The 17,920-nt window shown below is 34.4% G+C and overlaps 1 pseudogene; it reads left to right on the top strand.

Annotated features, from left to right (window-relative positions):
• The first annotated feature begins 892 nt into the window (after positions 1-892).
• On the top strand, positions 893-17,446 carry LOC124077210 (phosphatidylinositol 4-kinase type 2-beta-like; annotated as a pseudogene).
• The last annotated feature ends 474 nt before the right edge of the window (positions 17,447-17,920 follow it).

Here is a 17,920-nt window from a genome sequence, read left to right as displayed (position 1 = left end):
TTTGAAAGAATTTTGAAGAATCTTTTACCAAAATGTTAATGATCATAGAAATGTAGAAGCATGGAAGATTTTGAGCAGACTCTGGGTGAGAGGTTAAAGAGAAATAACAACAACACAATCTTCCTGGAAACTATAAGGAAGAAGATATTTTTCCTATAGTGGCCAAAAACAACTGCTGCCTATGACAATATAGGAAGAAGTAAAATATGCAAGATGAACTTGGGAATAGGACCATGAAAATTTCCAGGTAAAATGTGGAGGGAGCAACTGTTGTTTGATACTTCCATTGAAATTCCAGAGAAGGGAAATAACATAATGAAAAGACTCAACAAAGTGAGCCTGGGCTTATGGTTTTGAAAATTCTCAGCCTCTCCAGATAGTAAGTAATACTAAGGTAAAGAAGTTGCTTTCAGCTAAATATTAAATCCAGACCAATCTCAGAAATCCTGATCTAAGATTAAATTGAGAGTTTAATATAAAATCACTTAATACCTGAGAAAGATCAGTAGTGATACTTCAGAGGGAATGCAATAACACAAAAGATACTAAAGATTTTTGACAGACATTGCTTTACTCAGGATTTTTTTTTTTTTGCTTAATTCATTTATTGGTTCTAATAGTTTATGTTTTGTGTGGAGTCTTTGGAGTTTTCTTTATATAAAATAGTGTCAACTGCAAACAGTGAAAAATTGATTTGCTTCTTTCCAATCTGGATGCCCTTTATTTTTTTTCTCTTGTCTGATTGCTCTGGCTAGGGCTTCCAGTACTATATTGATAATAAATATGGTGAAAGTGGGAATCCTTGTTATGTTCCAGATCTTAGAGAAAGTGTGAGCATTCATCTGGAACATCTTAGAGAAAGTGTGAGGTAAAGAATGGATGGAAGGGTAGCATGGCATCCTCTAAAGGTAATGTGCCAGGTGCGGTTAAACTTCTGAAGGGAGCACTTATGTCTTGTGATCTTTCCCACCTGCATGTATTTCTTTTCTTCTGATGTCATCTCTGTCCTGTGTGCTTAGCTGCTGAATGTTGATATATCTCTGCATAAGTGTTAGCTGGAAATCTTGGTGTTGGCTGGCCCCAGTTTAAGGTGAGGCTTCTCACGGGATAATTCATACTCACAAGACAGAACATCTGGTAAAAGTTGGAGGGGTGATTTTCTGGCTCTACAGGGAGATGGAAGGCATGAAGGAGCACAGGTTGCTTGTGCTAATTTAAAAATAGTGCACTGGGTAGTCCTGGTAGCTCTCTCTCCCTCTACATTGTGCCCACAGCCACTCCTCCATGTGATTATCCCCATCACTTCCTTTCATTCCCTTCCTTACTCCCCTGACAGCTACCAAATTATATAAGGAATACTGCCTTTTGTCCTTATTGTGATAGCTTTTTAAAACTGTTGTTAGTATAAGTCAAAACTCCAGGAATTTGATAAAATAAAACTACTTTATCTTGTTTAAATTAAAAAGAAAAGAAAGTTTTAAAAAATAGGACAAATAAAAGGGTCTGTTCATACAACTTCCTGGGCACACATTGAGGTGAAATTGTGAGGGTCTAGGGCACTTCATGAAATGCACAGACTTTCTGTTCCCTGAGTCTGTGAGAGCTTTCCAGTGCAGTGTGGATCTGAGGGATAGGGTTTAGCCCACAAGGGGTTCTGTCAGGTGTCTAGCAATTGGAATACAGAGAACTGCTACCTGAGAAAGCTGGCCCCCACAATGGGACCCAGGAGAAGGCAGCTAGAGAGAGCCAGTATCCCTCACTGGTAACAAAAACCACTACCTCTGTGTTCCCAGAGTTCCCTGCAGGCATCTGGGCCTTTCCTCCCTCTGTCTTGCTCAGCACATTTGGAGTAACTTTCACAGTGCTCAGCTGCTCTATGGAGTCAAATGGCACATTCAAATTTGGAGGTTACATACTCTGAGGCTAAGGATGACTTGTGAGAAAGTCTTGGATTCTCTTGCTTCAGCTCCCTCTGGAACTCTCTAGAAGACTCTGATCATTTTATTTAATTTCTTTTTTTTAAAAAAATGTTCAGTTAGTTATACATGACAGCAGAATGCAGTTTTACTTATTGTACACAAATGGAGCACAAATTTTCATTTCTCTGGTTATACATGGTGCAGAGTCACACCATTGGTGCAATCATACATATACATACAGGAAGTTTCTTATTCAAACAAAAGAGGTTCTAATATACCTATGATCATTTTCCCTCAATGGAAGCTCAAGGTAGATGCTGTGCATCTTAAAGATATTCGTTAATGCTTATCTATAAGAGCAAATTTCAATAAAATTCACCAAGAACTCACAGTTCTTAAGATTTATGAGAAACTCTTGGATTCTCTTGCTTCAGCTCCCTCTGGAACTCTCTAGAAGATTCTGGTCATTTTATTTCATTTCTTTTTTAAAAAATTTGTTCCAATTAGTTACACAAGACAACAGAATATACACAATTATACATTTGCAAAAATACCACCAGATTAGATTTAAAAGGACATAGTCAATATATTTTTTTTTAAAAAATTAGATACTCAAATTTCTCCAAGAAGTAAAAAGACTGAAAAGTTTACTAATTTGCAAATACAAATTTTCATGAAAAAGGAATGGTGTCACAGAGGTCAGAACTTTGGACCATAAAGGAGTACTCTAAGCTCCTATTTTCTCCAAGAAGAACAATTGCATAAATATTAATATAGATTTAAAGTAGTATATTTACTTGCATAATTTCAAAGAATTCCTTGCATATTTAGTATTAATTAATACACATAGATTTCCTTTAGATGAATGCTTTTTGTTAATGAATAATTCACATATATATAAAATAATTTCCCAAGAAATTATGAAAAATTGCTTTGAATGCCTATGTTTATTGAATGATAATGCAACATTTAATCATTGGTGGCAATATTTGCTTCAAAATTTCACAAGTTACCATAGTTCATTTTTTATGCATTTTTATTTATACAATGGATTAATGTTTATAAGGCATCAAAATATGCAATGTCTATTCCCATTTTTTTCTTTGCAAAGTCAAGAATAACCTGAATTTAATTATATTTTTTATGATTTTATCATATAGCTTTCAAATAAGGTAATTTGCCATGTTACCCATGTATCACATTAGCATTTTTATTCATTATCAAAGTTCATATATAAGAAGAATATTGTGTTATTACAAATTATGCTAAATATTAAAATTGACATTTGATATTTTAAATTGTAAAATGGAGTTTGAGCTCTATTTTACTTTAGTAAACATCCTTAGCCAGACTGTGCCAGCCCAAGGATTATGGAAATTACGTGTGATAAATACTTTGGAGATACTATCTGACTGATTAATTTTGGGGAAACAGTTTTTATTTATAGAAATTAAATTTATTATAGAGTAGAAATAAATATGTTCTTAAAATAAATCAGGAAACTGGCACAAAGGAAAGGTTCACTTCAGTTTATTACACTAGAAACCCAGGGTTTAGATTCATTGCACCAGTTATCAGAGGTTATGCATGGAAACTTTGGAAAAATACCATCCCACACAATTCCTAAAGAATTTACTAAGAAGTGAACTCAACTAAATCAGACATTATTCAACCAATGATCAGAGAGATACATTTAATATATGAATTTAAATTTCATGTCAAAGTTTATTTGGGAATTTCACATTGTCAGTACCCTTCAGACAACATTTAGATTTTTTTGAAGCCTTTTTTCCTCTTTGTTTCCATTTGCATTAAAAGTTTTTATTAGAGAAATTCAGAGCAAAAAAAATGTAGATATCACTCAGCTTTCAAATGAATATTTCATGCATACACATATATATAGGTCATGAGTTTTGAAAAAAGAAACTTGTGTTCCTGCGGGAAATTAAGCACAATACAAAACACTTAAATTACTTATCTATTCAATGAAGATGAAGTAAGGCGGTAGCTTTCTGGCCAAGGATTAAAGAGGACAGTAAATGTGGAGTAATGGAGGAAGAGAGGGACAGGCATGAAAAGGAAAATGTCTAATAGACTATGGGAGTAGTCTTTTTATTTTGTTCTTTTATTTTCAATTTTATTTGACAAATATAATTTTATATGTTTATGATTTACAATATGGCTAATGCAAGCTAATTAATATATGTATTACCTCACATCTCCTTTTTTTGTGTAGAAAACACTCCAAAACCTCTCTATAGCAATTTTCAAGTATACAAATATTGTTATTAACTCTGGTCACAGTGATGTATGAGAACAATAATTTCTTCTGATATCCTTTCAAAAGTTTCCCTTAGATACATTTAACTCCTTTATTCACTTGTAAATCATATATTTACTAAACATGATTATTTTTAAGAAGTTAAACTGTAAAAATACCTTGGAAAGTAGTTACATCCAAAATGCTTGTGAAATTGTAGGGTGGAAAGCAGCTTCCACAAAAAGCGTTTATGAAGTATTGAGCAGATGAAGTATTGAGATGAAGTATTGATCAGAAATGAGTATAACATGATAAATAAGTATCAGGAGGAACTTTGTGAATTATGAAGCACTCCTATATATAATAAAAGATACAAAAAATGTATGAACATCCTGCTGTGAACTAAGATTGGATTAGTATTTATAGTACACTTATGATTTAAATATGGGGAGACATTCTCAGAAATACACCATTATGTGTTTTCATTATTGTTTAAATATCATAGAGTATACTTACAGAAACTTAGATGGTATAGGTTCATAACTTGACGTGGCCTTTTGATTCAATGAAGAGGCAGTAAGCATGAGGCTTCTGCTGTGTAACACAGCAAAAAGATTCACAGTAAACTTTTAATGTGTGTGTGTGTGTGTTTAGAAGAATTAAACTAAAAGAATGTAAAAAGAATGATAAAAATTCGGATTTCACCTAGGATGTGTAAGGCTCTATGTTTGATCTTCAGAACCTATACACAAAGGGTAGGGAGAGGAATGGTAAAAAAAAAAAAAAGAGAGAAAGAGAGAGATAGAAAACACAGTTATTTAAACCCAACCTAGTTCTTCCTATAAAAATTAAAATTACTTATATCTTTATGCTTTTTCTATAATAGAAAGTGTGAGAAATTTTTTATATCACATGATTATTATTTTAAAATATTATCATTATTTTGCAAGATTAAAATATTCCAAACTATGTTAGTTTATATGTCTTGGCTTCTAAATAGTATAGGCTAGCACATATCTAGAAGTTCTTTGTTTCTCTAAAGTGCAGATTAAATGATATAAACTGTCAATGATATTCATTTTAAATATGATTTCTCATATTAAGAATCTTTTAACTTAGTGCATGCTTAAAATCCTAGCAGTTTGGGAGGGTGAGGCAGGAGTTTTGCATGCTTAAAGCCAGTCTCAGCAAATTAGCAAGGCTTAGTGAGACCCTATTTCAAAATTAAAAATTAAAAAAAACAGCTGGGGATGTGACTCAGTAGTGTTTCAATCCACAGTACCCCCCAAAAATAACATCTTTTATAATCATTACTTTGCCTCTCGTTTTCATGTATTTTTCTATTAGTATAATGCTTAGATTTTTTAAGACTATTGGACACATGCCATAGTTGTTTAACATTCATTAAAGAAAGAAGTGGTCAATTTTTGAATATCTGTTTCTATTTCCTTCCTGGTAGTTATATGTATATGGCTATGATCTTTGACTCATGCATAAACTCAGAAGTCTATTCTCAATATTGTTTAAATGTGAAAGCTTTTTCTTGAATAACAACATTCCTATTTTCCTGCCACCATTTCCAGTTTGAGGGCTCAATCTCTGAAGTCTGTGAATTTCCTTGTTTTGTATGAATATCAAATATCCAAAGTTCTTGAAGACTGAACTCCATATTACAAGAGTTATGCTTTATTAGGTGACTATTGTATCCTGGTCAGCCAGTTATATTAGATTTAGTAGTGTCTTAAATTTTATAGCAACAAGAAATCACAGATTTTAATTTCTTATATTGATTTTCTAAAATACTTGGTTAAAATTGCACTTACGGGGCTGTGGATATAGCTCAGTTGGTAAAAAGCTTCCCTCGCATGCATAAAGATCTGAGTTCAATCCCCAGCACCACACACATATGCACACAAAAATGCATTTAAGAAGATATTATGTAAAATTTAAAAAGATAGACCAGATTTTATCCACTTAATAATTGTGGGGAAAAAAAACTGTAAATCACAATCATATAAATCACAATGACAATCAGGATAAATACTATCAAACACTAAGAGGAAAACCCATTTTCCATTCAAGTTACACATTCCCAATTATGTTTTTATTATGTTTCTACTAATGTTGCTAAAAATGAAAAAAATATTTCATGTATAATCACTTAGACATAAATAAACATTTATCTTGAAATTTTGTTCACTTAATTTATGACCCCTGATTTACACAGAAAGTTAAATTTTTTATTTGCTTTTTACAGTGAACTCTCTTAGCAAGGCCTGAAGCAGCTTGCCAATTAAATATGCTATTATATAAACTGTATAGCTACAGTTTTGCTTGTTGTTGCTCCTCAATCTGCTTCTAAATAAACATGGCTGTGGCAAATTAAAATCCAAACAGAAAATAAAGCCTCATTCTTTATTCTAAAAAAAATAATTAATAAAAGTATATTATACTAAAAGCCTTAACTAGCAACATATTCATTCACTACTGTTATCAACTATTATGTACCATACCTAAAATGATGTGCTATTCTTTTATACACCTGGAGGCACAGCAGGTTTTTTTACACCAGCATCACACAAACATGTATAATGGATTGTGCTATGACATTTTGATGACTGCAATGTCACTGGGCCAAATTATTCAGCTGCATTATATTCGTATGAGACCACCATCATACATGTAGTCTTTTGTTACCTGAAATGTTATGTAGCAAATGACTGTATTTTGATTTAAAGAAATATTGGGAAGAAAAATTGTGAAATTTATACTGACCGTAATTCAAAGGTTGAGAACTGAGACAAAATAAATTCTAGATAAATTGTAATAATTACTATGCTTTAAGACTAGGTGCTAAGATGTGTGTTTTTCATCTGTATAAGTGGCATTATATCATAATATGGCATTTTATCTAATACCACCAATGATATAGGGAATGAGAAGTGCAAGGTTTCATCTGCATCTATTAGCTTCTTCCATAGGATCTCTTTTTATAGTTATTTCTTCTTTATGCCAATTATTTGCACTAATATACCATTGTTTCTCTCTTCTCCTTTTAATATCTTCTATAAATATAAGCTCTGAACCTCCATTTCCTTAATTATTACCTTTAAATATGAAATGCTTATAATAAACAATTCTTCACGTGGTTTTTATTAACATGAACTAAATATTCTCTTCCTAATTCTCATAGAAATATTCTAAGTGCAACATATAATTAAATATTCTATGTTAAGTGAAGCCACAGGTAGAAACTTACTGTATTCCTATGAATATGTCAGATTACAATAGAATTAAGTTATTTACAAGGAAAATTTTAATTTTAAGAACTTGAATATGTTATTTGCTGCTAAAAAGAAAGTGGATAATTCTTGGTTTCTGATTAACATATTTAATGCTAAAAGTTTTAAATTATTCTAATATCATACCTTATAAAAGAGGTACTATATTATTCTAAGTCAAATAATTCTAAAAACCAAACAAAAATTTTAAAATGCTATTTATAATACATGTTTGTGTATCTAATATTATTGGTTTTTTAATCCTTCTGAAAAATCTGTCTATCTAAAGATTACAGTACCTCAAAGCTAAACAGCTTCCTTTGATTTTTGGAGCTACTCATTCTTTGTATGCCCTTTGTATGTGTTAGTATTCACAGTGTTCGTGTTTAACACAAGAAAACAGACATATATGAAAGAATGAAGACTTTCCTTCTTTGACAAGTCTAACTATATTGTTAAAGTTAACTATATTATTAAGCTTAGCAATGGAAAATTCAGGGACACATGATTTTTTTTCTTATTAGCAGAATGTCAGATTTCATCAGCTTTAAAATATTTGGGCATAACATCTCCTTCATTAAACTTAAATTTAAAATATTTTAGAAGGCACCATCACTTTTTAAATCATGATATTTAGTGTGTTTCTACTAATTTACTTTGGTGTTGAGGACTGTTTTCTATAATCCCAGTTACTGCTGCTTTGTGAACAAGCTGCACTCATGGAGGCCTTCAAAAATGACTTTGTTCCCTCCACACTGCCTATATACTCCTGCTCTGTGTGCTGTGTCTCCAGCCCTTGGGTGAAATATAGGGTACCCATGGCCCACATGCTTATGCTCAGATAAGGAAAAATCCACTGGCAAATAAACTAAAAAAAAAAACACTTCTTAAAAGAAGAAATACAAATGGCCAAGTACATGAAAAAATGTTCAAAATCACTAGCAACTGACCCTAATTACATTGAGACTTTATCTTATCTAGTTAGAATGGCAGTCATCAAGAATACAAGCAATATTTAATTGTATATACATACCACATTTTCTTTATCCATTCATCTGTTGAAGGGCATCTAAGTTGGTTCCATAATCTAGCTCTTGTGAATTGAACTGCTATAAGCATTGATGTGGCCGTGTCACTGGAGTATGCTGATTTTGAGTCCTTTGGGTGTAAACCATGAAGTAAGATAACTTGATCAAATAGTGGTTCCATTCCAAGTTTTCTGAGAAATCTCCATACTGCTTTCCAAAGTGGTTGCACCAATTTGCAGTCCCATCAGCAATGTATGAGTGTACCTTTTCCCCCACAACCTCGCTAACACTTATTGTTGCTTGTGTTCCTGATAATTACCATTCTGACTGAAGTGAGATGAAACCTTATAGCAGTTTTGATTTGCATTTCTCTAATTGCTAGAGATATTGAATATTTTTTCATGAATTTGGTGATTGATTGTATATCATTCTGTGAAGGGTCTGTTCAGTTTCTTAACCCATTTATTGATTGGGTAGGGGTTTTCTGTTTTTTGTTTTATTTGGTGTTAAGTTTTTGAATTCTTTATGTATCCTGGAGATTAGAGCTCTAACAAGAAGAGTAAAATTATGGCATTTGTAGGTAAATGGATGGAGTTGAAGAATATCATGCTAAATTAAATAAGCCAATCTCAAAAAACCAAAGGCCAAATGTTTTCTCTGATATGCGGATGCTGATCCAAAATGTGGGGTAGGGGGCTAGGGATGAATGGAGTAACTTTGGATTGACAGAGGGTAGAGAGAGGTGTGGGGATGGGAAGGATGATGGAATAATATGGACATTATTACCCTTATGTACATGTATCATTATATGAACAGTGTAATTCTACATTGTAATTCATCCAGGGAAAGGAGAAGTTGTGCTCCATTTATGTACAATGAGTTGAAATGCATTCTGCTGTCGTTTATACCTAATTAGAACAAATTTTAAAAATACAAATAATAATAAATGCTGGTGAGGATGTGGGGAAAAAGAATCTGATTTTACATTTTTGGTAGGATTGTTATTTGTACAACAACTATGACCCTGCTATGCCACTCCTTAGTATTTATCCCAAAGTAATATCGTCATCATACCATAGTGACACATCTGTAGCATGTTTATAGCAGCTCAATTCACATTAGTCAAACTATGGAACCAGCCTGTGTGTTCATCAATGGATTAATTGATAAAGAAAATGTGGTGTACATACCCAAAGGAGTTTTACTCGGTCATATAGAAGAATGAAATTATGTCATTTGCTGGTAAATGGATGGAACTTGAGAACATTATGCTAAGCAAAAAAGTCAAATTCAGAAAGTCAAAGATTTTATGTTTTATCTCATATGTGGAAGCTAAAGAAGAAAAAGAGAAAGAAAGGTTGGGGGAAATCTCACAAAAATCAAAGGGATATCTGCTGACCAGGGGATGGGAGGAGGCAAGAAAAAGAGGAAATATTGGGTAATGATACTGGTCAAATTATATTGGTACACTGTGTGTATTTTCAAATATATATCAACAATCACAACTTTATGTTCAAATATAAAGCATCAATAAAATATATGAACAAAATATGCTGGGTTTTGTATGGAAATGAAAGATGTCCTATCTTGAAAGACATGTTAAGGGCTTGAAAGCTCATGTCATGTGTCATACCTTAGAACTTTATTGATTTTATCAGGGAAAGATGAGGGCTCTCAACTGCCAAGGGAAGGTAGGGAATCTTCTCTGCTCATGGAATCATTTTTTTTTAATGCCAGGTGTTTAGTTAAGTGTGAAAAATATTTAGAGTACTGCTGAGAGCCATAGCCAAGTAGGAATGACACATGGCAATTTCTTTGTCAGCCTACCCAATGTTGCTTAGAGGGAGGCTCTCCATTGTGGAAATGGGCTTGCCTTGGACCCAGGTCATTTGCAGTGACATTGCATGAATGTTTGAGAAAGGTGACCCTGCTCAAGGACCAGGACGGATCTGGGTTTAGGGAGGTTCCAGGTTTAAGGTGGATCCTGCTGGGAATAGGGCATATCCTGCTGCCTCAGGCGCCCGCTCCTTGAGTTCCCATTGAGTTCTCGTGAGATTCAGAGAGTATTTGGGATGCAGAGCCCGGTGGAGGTGGATTTTTCCCATAACGTGCGTGTAGAGTGCCAGTGGATTTTCCCAGAACGTGCGTGTAGAGTGCCAGTGACAGTTCGGGAATAAAGAATTGCTGTTTGAATCTACAAGGCTTTTGTGGTGGCTCGGTTATTTTGTGCCCAGCCAGACTGCGGCAGAGTACTGTAATACTGAGTCATAAATCACTGTAATGAAATAATTTTAAAATATTATTTATTTTGACAATCTGAAAAATTATTTAAACAGTTTAGATTCCATAGTAAACAGTTTTTAATAAAACAGCATTTTAAAGTATTTTCCATATGCATCTATTCATAAAAAATAGTGTCAAGTAAAATTTCAAAATTAATCAAAATTCATTGCTTGAATTTGACATTTATATGTTCTGACTGGAGTTCAGAAACTCTGCACAAAGTAAGCAATATTGATAATATTTTCAGAGACTCGAATATATAGTATCATAAATAAGGAATGATTTGTCTTTACAGAGCTGCTTAGGAGTTTGGAGTGTGGAAAACATGGCACTTTAGCACTCAAAAGCAATTCTCCAATGAACACTTGCATTAAACACTTACACACAAGAAAAATAGAACACTGAATTAAGAATCATGAAACTTTACAAAACAATGAATGAAAGGATCAAAAAAATGTGGAATATATCCACAATGAACTTAGCCACAAAGAAAAATAAAATTATGTCACCTATGGGAAAATGAATGGAATTAGAGAACATTATTTTAAACAAAATAAACCAAATTCAGAATGTCAAAGGTCCTGGGTTTTCTCTCACATAGAGAAGATAGAGAGAAAAAAGGAAAAGAAAGGTGAGAGTTAGGGATCTCATGAAAATTAGAGGAAGGTCAGTAGAAAACAGGGACCAGAGGATGGGAGGAGGGAAGGAGGAAGAAAGGGTTGTGGGTGATTGGGTCAAATTATGTTGTTATATTGTATGCATGTATGAATATGTAACAACAAATCTTACTATTATGTAAAACTGTAATGCAACAATAAAAGTATGGAAAAAATTCTGAGTGTTGGGGTTATCAACTGAGGAAAAGATTTAAGTGTTTTAGCTGTGCTTGTATATCCGCAGTTGACCATCTGACACACATGCACTCGCGTGCGCGCGCACACACACACACACACACACACACATCACCTGCACATATATGCACAAAAGGCTTATCACAGAATGAGAATTTATTCTTTGAGGGCACAATTATTTTACCTTTTAAAAATATACCTTTAATTTGGTGAAAATTTTTAGACTTATAGAAAAGTAATAAAAATCAATTTTGCATATATTTCTTATTTTCTTCTTATGTTACCTCTCCCAGGATGCTTTTGTCAAAATTAAAACAATAACATTAGTATATTACCATTAACTTAACTTCACACTTCATTTGGATTTCAATAGTTTACCAGTTTTTGAAATTTTTCCTTGTATCAGGATCTAATCCAGAATACCATTGAATTTATTGTTTTGCATTTAAAAAAAAAAGATTGATGTCCATGAAATCTTGATCCATGTTTTGTTCCTGCCATTTTCAACCAATTCGTATTTGAATTGTCAACTTTACTCTTAGGATATTATGATGATGACAGCATAACTCATAACAGTGATGGTAGTTTATTTTTAGCCAATCTTTTCCCTGAAACATTTTTTATTTTATAATAGAATGCATTTTCACATATTGTACACAACTGGAGCACAACTTTTCATGCCTCTGGCTGTACATAGTGCAGAGTCACTCCAGTGATTTAAAGTAGTTTTAATTTGCATTTCCTGAAACATTTTTTAATGTAGCCGAGATTTTTTTTAACATGAATTTTAAGAACACTGGAAGATAATGAAGCATCTCAATACTACTGAGGCTTGGTAATGTGTGTAGGATAACCAAATAACTTGGGGAGGGTTTATATTTCCACAATTCTCAATTTAGTGCTAGCATTTCCCATTCTTTCTTGCCGCATAGAACGCTTTCCCTTGAAGGTACATCTATATCTATTAATAACACAATTTACAGAGGTGTATTTTTCCAGGAAAAATTTAAAATGCTGAAATTATAGTTAATACATTGCAGAATAAATTGAAGAAATACAATATTCTATAGTCCCAGCTCTCCAATTCCTCTGCCTCCACTTCTCACTGTGCATAACATTTCTTTCTTTGCTAAACTATTTCCTTTAAAAGTTGATATTTATTGTTTTTCATCTGACAACAACTTTGCTTTAAACTTTTACTTTCTTTAAGAAATCACTTTTATGCCCTGGATCCTGCCATTACGTTCATATTTATAAGAGTAAAACAAGCTCAAAAATATATGTAATACACATCTTACTTATTAGGAGAATGTCTTTTAAAAGTATGTACCTCTGCCAGGCATGGTGGCACATGCCTGTAATCCTAGTGGCTAGGGAGGCTGAGGCAGGAGCTCCTGATGGAAATTTCAAAGCCAACCTCAGCAAAAGTGAGGTGCTAAGCAACTCAGTAAGACCCTATCTCTAAATAAAATAGAATATAGGGCTGGGGATGTGACTCAATGGTTGAATGCCCCTGAATTCTATCCCAGTACCCTCCACGCCTCCCACCCAAAAAGAACATACCTCTAACTTTCTAATAGAATATTGAAAATTTTTAATGTGGCAGTTCCATTTGTCATGTTTTTTGTGGAGTGGGGAATCCCAGGGATTGAACTCAGGGGCCCTAGACCACTGAGCCACATCCCCAACCCTATTTTGTATGTTATTTAGAGACTAGGTCTCACTGAGTTGCTTAGCACCTCACTTTTACTGAGGCTGGCTTTGAACTTGTGATCTTCTTGCCTCAACCTCCCAAACCACTGGGATTACAGGTGTAAACCACAGTATCTGGCTGTCATTATATTTTAAATGGCCTGATCAAGCAAAGAGAAATACAAGAAATATTCCACCAGTATCATTTTAATTCTTTGAATACAGCTTCTGCTTTATTTTTTTTCTTTCCTAGAAAAAATAAATTTGAGCATTCCTGCATAAGATTTATGATTTTGTTTATTTTCCTCTATGCTTATTTTGTCTTTGTGATTCCTTTTAGATATTTTCCTTTAATCTGCCATGTTTTTCAATAATCTAATAACATCTTCTTTTAAATTCATCTATTATTATAATTTCAGATATTATTAGACTTTTTAGTTAAAAATAACTATTTTTTTAATTCCCATTATCTTTAAAAATTCCTCTATTTTTTCTGTTCCCTGAATATATTGATCAGTTGTATTAGAGTTCTTGTCTACATAGTCCATAGCTGAGTGACCCCAGGACTCTGTTTCTCATGGATCTTCTTTATCAATTATGTTGTCTCTCCTCTTTACATTTTTGTATTTTAAAAGACTGGCAAGACTCACATTTAACTTTTAATTTCATTTATATACTTGTCAACAGAGACAGCAATAACAAGGTAAAGTTTTCTAACAGGAAATCTGCAACACAGAGTTCTCTCTCCCTTATGGCACCAGCATCATATTTAAATTTACATTATTTTTTAAGATAGATACTCAGTTACTCCCAGAAAAATTGCATTTGGTCAGGTTTGGTTTGCAGTTTTAGCAGGTTTTACTGAGATTTGGTCTTCTCTCTAGTTCACCTCTGCTCCTGGGGTTCAGTTCCATTTGGAGGTTCTCCCTGAATGATGATGGAAGACCCACTTTTTCTTTTCAATTTACCCTTGATATAATCAGCCAACAATCTCAAAATCCCACAATCCCCTCCCTTCCCATAGATGGCTACATGTGTGTTTCAAGGCCTTCAATTCCACCATTCTTACCTCCTCCCTCCCAGGCAGATGTCCCCCTACACTGCCTCACTTGCTCCATAACCATGAAGGTGGGCTCTTTCTATCAGACATAGAATGTGGTAGCCAAATTATTGTGGAATAGATTTCAAAGAAACATGAATAGCACAAAATTAAGGAGTATAGTGAACCCCCAAGGGCAGAGTGCTCAGGGAACTCTAAGTTTCTGTTGAAAGTCAGTGGTTGATATTGACTGAGTACACACACTCCAAAAAATGTAGGAAAGTTTGCAGAAGGATTTTAGAATTCAGAAGGGTTTCCATGTGGCAATTGGTAGTTTTAATTGATTCTTATTAATATGAACGATTTCACCTGTCACTAAACAAAATATATGAAAATGAAGTCTTATTTTCCACTGAAGGTGTCAAAGATACCACAAATAAAAATTTTTGGAAAGAAAATGTCTGGAGAAAAGTCAGTCTGTTGGATGGCCATCAGGAGGTAGCTTCATTTTGAGGCAGAGTTTCCCCTTTTTTATGTTTCTTGGGTCACATTTTAAAGCATTACTCAATGCCTGCCTTACAAATATTATGTAACACTTAGGTGAAACAAATAAATTCATATGTAAATATCAATCATGTAATTTATAAGCAACAAATATGTGTATTTTATATGAATAAAATGCATAAAAATATTCTTTTCATTTAATGTGGTATATGGTATAATTTTACCATCTATTAACTCACTAGTAAAAATAATCTCTATGATTTTATATACTCTATTTCCTTTACTAGGTTTTGGGCTAAATAGAGTGGAGTTACCATTAAGTAAATCTAGAAAGTAATCTCCAGTGATGACTGCAAAGTGCACTTCTACCATCATGAAATGTTCCTTTGGCAGAGCTGCCCAACATGGTGGCTTCTAGCTACCTGTGTGGCTGTTGAGAATTTGAATGGTGGATGGCAAAACTCTAAGTACCGAGTTTTGGGTTTTGTTTGTTTGTTTTTATGGTATTGAGTTTTAAGTTAAACTTAAATTTAAACGGCCACAGGAGGTCAGTGAGTAGCACAGATGTAGGGTGACCTTACCAGTTAGCATTGTCTGAAATGACATTTTACAGAAGCCAGATTCTACTCTTGACTTATAAGAAAGTATACAGAGTTCAAATTCAAAGGTGCTTCCTCATTTAGGTAAGTTTTCCTAAAATGGAGAAACTTCAATTCAGAGCAACAAATTCAATCATTGATTAATGCTTTGCTAAATTTTTTAAAAAATACTTTATTTACATTATAACTATACATAATAGCGGGGTCATACATGCATGAGATATAATTTACTCCATGTCATTCCCTAGTACTTTCTCTTTCCATCCCCTTCTCCCGCCACCTATTCCTCTTTCTGGACTGGTCTTCTATTTTTTTTTTTTTTTAATTTGATTTTTTAAAAAGATACATGCTTAATCTACTAGTTGAAAAAAAAGTATTTAAAAAAAAAATTATGAGAGGCCCGCCCCTCCGCCCCAATCTTTCTGCGCAAACGCGAGGTCGGCACCCTGCGGAGCCAAGAGGTGGGGTTTGGCTGACTGCGTGGGGCGGGACAACTGAGGGGCTGGCACTGATCTGGCCCTTTGGCTAGTGAGGTGGCATAGGTGTGACGTAGCCGCTCCAGTTCCGCGTGAATCACTGGACTGGTCTGGGCACCCGCTGCTCTCATCAGGTATCAGCACCTAAGGCAGAGACGGAGTCCGTGGTGGAGCCCTGTGAACCTGACCGGCGGGATCCGCCTGAGGCGCGAACGCAGAGGAAGAGGAGGAGGAGCTAGAATCGAGGCTGCGGTGGATCTCCTGGGCCCAACCAAGGAGAGGCGTCCTGGCGGGGCAGGGGATAGGGGCGCCCTGATGCTGCAGGAAGCGACTGGCTACAAGGGCGCAGCCGCCCTCCGCAGGGCTTGTGACTAGGAATTTCGGCTCTGCCCAAGGACCGGTCCCCTGGTCTCTCGTGGGCCTGGGTGAAACTTCAGAGATGAATGTATTTGTAGATGATCCATAATTTGCTGGTATTATTATATTGAGAGCAAAACAAATAATAAAAGTGGAAGTTTTTCCAGAAAGAGTCTCTGAGGGTCAACTGGAAGTTACTTCGTAAAGGATCTTAAGAGGAATATTATTGATGTGTTTAAACCTAAATCAGAAGAGCCTTATGGTCAACTGAATCCAAAATGGACCAAGTAGGTCCACAAGCTCTGCTGCCCTTGCTGCTTTTGCAGAGGCTACCTGCTTCTTAACCAAGGGCTCCCTTGACCTACCTTGGGATGAAAAGCTTCATCTGGACATTGTACCAAAAAAAAGTGGTTTGGCTGGTGAGTGAGACGTTTACTACAGTGCAATTGACCTGCAAAACCTAGAGGCAAAAAGTATGCCTCACAGAAAGTGCCAAGAGTGGGTAGAGAGATTATAAGATAGGACTGCCTCCTAAGATTGGTTCTTTTCAGTTATTCGTTGAAGGTTTCAAGGAGGACGAATATTGGCTTAGGAAATTTGAAGGTGATTCTTTGCCTGAGAATATTAGAAAACAATTGTTTTGGATTACATCATCAGAAATATAAACAAGGCAAATGTTAACTGATTAGCTCAGCTATGAAAAGGAGAAATGTTTTACTCAAACTGGATCAATGATAAAGAATTACTTATTCAAATAGTTGCAGTTGATAAGGGTCTAGCATTTCCTTTTAAACATCCTGAATGGAGAACATATCCATATCCTTCCTCAAGCAAAAGTTCCTTTTCTGAAGAAATCAAAAACTTGGTTCTGCCATGTATTTAGGATATGAACTTTGTGCAAGATCTTTATGAACTTTTTAAGACTCACAAGTTTTGACAAAGCTTTTGAAAGTCAGATGTTTGTAATGAGGAGTCAGATCTTAAATCTTGCTCCACACTGAGAAATGGGAAGAGTCTTGGTCATCTAGTACAAATGCCTGTGTGACGTGGAGCACAGGAAAGGGGGAAGTCAGGGTTGGATTACTCAGTTGGGCAGCTCCTTTATCCAGACCTTCCATTGCAAGAAGCCATTTTTTTTTTCTCGGGATAGCAGGTGAAACAACCCTTGGACATTCTTACAGCAATGTAATCTGGTGCAAAAACTTCAAATAATTTAAGTTACTTTAAAAAGATTACATTTTGAATGTAATCAAAAGTTTACAGTTTTTGTCCAAATATTAAATGTCTATAGCAGGGAAGAAGTGATAAGTCTTCTACATTGTATTTTTGTAGAGAATTTGCATTTTGTGGTTTTGTTACTTTAAAACGTAAATTCGTGGTTTACACAGCTAAAGTGACTAAATTACTGTATAATTCCAAGTAGAAAAAAAATAGATATTTGTTGACTTTGAATATAATAACTTTTTCTATATTTTTTAAGCACTGAGAAGAATGTTCTTGTTAATTCTTCTTAAATTGTGTTACAAAGGCCTTTGAGGTTGGGTAAATCTAAAATCACTCTTAACTTTAACAGAGTAGTCAGTAGAAAAATAAATAAGAATAAATCAACACTGACTTAATTTTAAAAGCTG

Source organism: Marmota monax, unplaced genomic scaffold (assembly GCF_021218885.2).
Source record: "Marmota monax isolate L192 unplaced genomic scaffold, Marmota_monax_Labrador192_F-V1.1 WCK01_AAM20220418_F8-fsc00293, whole genome shotgun sequence".
Lineage (NCBI taxonomy): Eukaryota > Metazoa > Chordata > Mammalia > Rodentia > Sciuridae > Marmota > Marmota monax.
This window is presented reverse-complemented; position numbering and strand designations above follow the sequence as displayed.